The sequence below is a fragment of the Cryptomeria japonica genome, chromosome 2 (assembly GCF_030272615.1).
Source record: "Cryptomeria japonica chromosome 2, Sugi_1.0, whole genome shotgun sequence".
Taxonomy (NCBI): Eukaryota; Viridiplantae; Streptophyta; class Pinopsida; order Cupressales; family Cupressaceae; genus Cryptomeria; species Cryptomeria japonica.
Window position 1 is genome coordinate 152,883,971 of NC_081406.1, and position 3,767 is coordinate 152,887,737.

The 3,767-nt window shown below is 38.4% G+C and overlaps 1 pseudogene; it reads left to right on the plus strand.

Annotated features, from left to right (window-relative positions):
- The first annotated feature begins 493 nt into the window (after positions 1 to 493).
- LOC131043668 (protein RRC1-like) lies at positions 494 to 2,375 on the plus strand (annotated as a pseudogene).
- The last annotated feature ends 1,392 nt before the right edge of the window (positions 2,376 to 3,767 follow it).

The window sequence follows — 3,767 nt, forward strand, 5'->3', positions numbered from 1 at the left end:
CGACATACCCTTTAGAGTAACTAATCTCAGAATATCAAAGTGGAATGATGAAGAAACCAACTGAAGTATCAAAGGGACATGTTTGTTTTAAATATGAAACCTTTTACTTTACTATTCATGATATGCATAAAAAGAAAAATATTAATGAATAAACTGTTTTAAGGGACATATTATTTCAATGTGAAACCTTACAGTATTTAAAAGGGGCAATACTACATCGTGAAGATAAACAATTCAATGCAACAGGTTGGTATAGAAACAGAGTATCTGAGTTTTCTTTTTAATGCATCTTCAAACAATGAACTTCAATGAAATCAGAATCAGCTGGTAATGAAATGGGTGTCACGAGCCCGTGCTCGAACTTCATTTCTACATAAGATCAAAATGCACAGTCAGGAGACATAAGGTAGCAATGGCATTTTATGACTAATTGGAGCAAGGGAAATCTGCACTGTTATTCAATCTATGTTGAAGTTTGGGAGAAGCTTGTAAAATGAATACAGTTATTACAGCATACAGAAGACATGGGTACCTTCACAAACCAGTCACATTATCTTACCAAATGCAACTAACAGGTCTCCAAACGAATCATTTCACATTTGCCAGCACACTCCCAGCATGTGCCAAAGCCAGAAATTTAACAAGGATAAAACGCAATCAGGATCGTGAGCATCGACAAGAAGGAAGGCCAAATAAAATCTCAATGCCTGTAAGTCATTTTGATGAAATTCCAGAGGAGCTCAATTCAAATGGAAGACTGTTGGGGTCATTTGATGATGGAGATCCTCAGACAACTAATCTTTATGTAGGAAATTTGTCACCGCAGGTGGATGAAAATTTCCTCTTACGCACCTTTGGTCGGTTTGGCCCTATTGCCAGTGTCAAGATAATGTGGCCAAGAACAAAAGAGGAGCATAGACGGCAATGCAATTGTGGCTTTGTTGCTTTTATGAACAGAGCTGATGGTCAGGCAGCAAAGGATGAAATGCAAGGTGTTGTTGTTTATGAGTATGAACTAAAGATTGGATGGGGTAAATCTGTGACGATTCCTTCTCAAGCTCTTCTTGCACCACCCCCAGGTCACATGGCTGTCAGAAATAAAGAGGGTCATACAGTTACATGGTCAGATCCTGGTTGCCCATCACTTTCTGGTGTAACAAGTCAGGTGTCTGAGTTGGTTGTAACTCCAAATATTCCTGACATTGGGGTTATTCCTCCAGAAGATGAGCATCAAAGGCATGTTATTGACACCATGGCAATGTATGTGCTCGATGATGGATGTTCCTTTGAACAAGCAATAATGGAAAGGGGACGTGGCAATGCACTTTTCGATTTCTTATTTGACCTTGGACCCAAGGAGCATAGCTACTATGTATGGCGACTGTATTCATTTTTTCAGGTGGATACCGCCACAGTTACCACAACAGACAGGAAAGAATCCAGAGCATGAAAGGGATTCTGGTACCACCTACGCCGCTGGAAGGAGCAGAAGGTTTGACTTGGAGCGCCCACTAACTGAGAGTCAGAGAGATGAGTTTGAAGACATGCTCCGAGCTTTGACCTTAGAAAGAAGCCAGATAAAAGAAGCTATGGGTTTTGCCTTGGACAATGTTGATGCGACAGGAGAGGTAGTTGAGGTTCTTACTGAATCTTTGACCCTGAAGGAAACCCTTCTTCCGATCAAAGTGGCAAGGCTTATGCTGGTTTCTGACATTCTTCATAACAGCAGTGCACCTGTAAAAAATGCATCTGCTTATCGTACAAAGTTTGAAGCAACTCTACCTGATATTATGGAAAGTTTTAACAATTTATATCGAGCCATCACTAGCCGGATTACTGCAGAAGCTTTGAAGGAGCGTATTTTGAAAGTTCTCCAGGTTTGGTCAGATTGGTTTCTCTTTTCAGATGTTTATGTGAGTGGACTGAGAGCTACTTTTCTGCGGCCTGGAAATTCAGGTGTTTCACCTTTTCATTCAATTCGTGGAGATGCTCCACTAGTTAAGGGCACTAGCAGTTTACAAGAGCTCGGCAATTATGTGTTAGAAGGAACTAAAGAAAATCAAGATGCTGCACCGGCCATTGGAAAGGGAGCAGCGGTTAAAGAATTGTCAAGTCTTCCTCTTGCAGAACTTGAAAGACGGTGTAGGCATAATGGGCTATCTATTCGTGGTGGAAGGGAGATGATGGTTGCACGTTTGCTTAGCTTAGATGAAGCAAAGAAAACAAAAGCCCAAGATCATGATGCTATCTTTCAATATGGACAGAGTTATCCGTTGAGACATGGAAGAGAAAGCAACAGTACTTCTAGATCAGAAGGAAAATGGAATTCAGAGTTGGATAGGAGCATGTGTCAATTATTTGGTATTGTAATTTAGGTTTCTTGGTATTCATGCGGTATCATGGAATGCGATGATTCCAGAGTATGGACAAAATGGATTCTTTAGAAACGCCTTGAATATTGTTAGCAAATGCAATTGGTGGGTGTATGGCCAGGCTCTTCACATTTTGTCATTGTGCTCCCATCTTGTGCCAAAATGGGAGTTTTAGAACAAGGGTATAGTCCGATAATTTTTCTCGGATGTTGTAGTTGCAAGTTTCCTGATGGATGTGCGTGCAAAATGTGAACAACAGACACAGCACGTTATTTTCCTGGTAAATATGTATGCAAAATGTGAAATACAGACAGATCACGAGAATTGTTTGACAATACTCTTCACAAAAATGTCTTCTCACGAAATGCAATGATTGTAAGCTACACACAAAATGGGTTTTTTTTTTATGGCTTTACACAGATTTGAGATCTCGAAGAAACAAAAGAGAAGATGTATTATAACTAAAAACAAAAAAAAACCCTCTTTGTACTTCCAACAATGGCATATTAACAGAGAATGCAGCAGCTAAGGAGCCGTTTCATACCTGTAGAAAATGGGACCTGTTTTTTAAAGGAAGATTCAGAAAACTCCAGCATGCCTTCAAGAAAAGTCTTTTAATACACAGTCGCAACCCGGGTTGTTTTAAAAATCTGCAATCAAATTTGTCTTGGGCAGCAACACCAGTAAAAACATATATCCTTCATCAAAGATTTCGTAGAGCAATGAAAAAATCAGGACATCAATGGCAGCACCAAAGGTTCTCAAACCCTCGAAGAGTTTCTTAAGTTGTTTTCATTTTGCAAAATGAGAAAAATGCGATGGGAGTGTAAAGCTTTTAGGGTTTTCACAAAAAACCCTTTGTCATTTTTTATATTCTCCCTCGAGTCCGCTGGGCTTATGAAATATTCAATATAATAAAAATCAAACATATTCGATAAAATAGATGTTTATTAATATATCAAATATGTTTTATTTTTATTATATTTTTGTTTTCATTCTTGGTTAAAAAGCTGGTATTTCTTTGTAAAAGGTATTTAATTACAATGCAATTATAAATTGTAATTGAATATTATTATTCGAAATGTAAAAGGTATATCCATATGCAAGAAGGAGACTAAGTCTTTTGACTTAGTTTTGAAGGAGGAGTTAATTCAGGAGAGATAAGGCTCTCATTGAAGAAGTCTTTTCAGTTTGGAGACATAAGGAGAGCATATAGGATCATGCATAACCACTTGAGAAATATTCAAAAGGAGTTGAGATAATTTTGGAGACAAGAACGTTTTTATAGGAACATGAGGTTGTTTGAAACCAAATGGAGTGAATCTAGGGAGGTTGGAGCACTTTTAGGTAAAGGGTCGAAGTTGGACTTTTCCACCATTTTGGGGAGCTTTTATT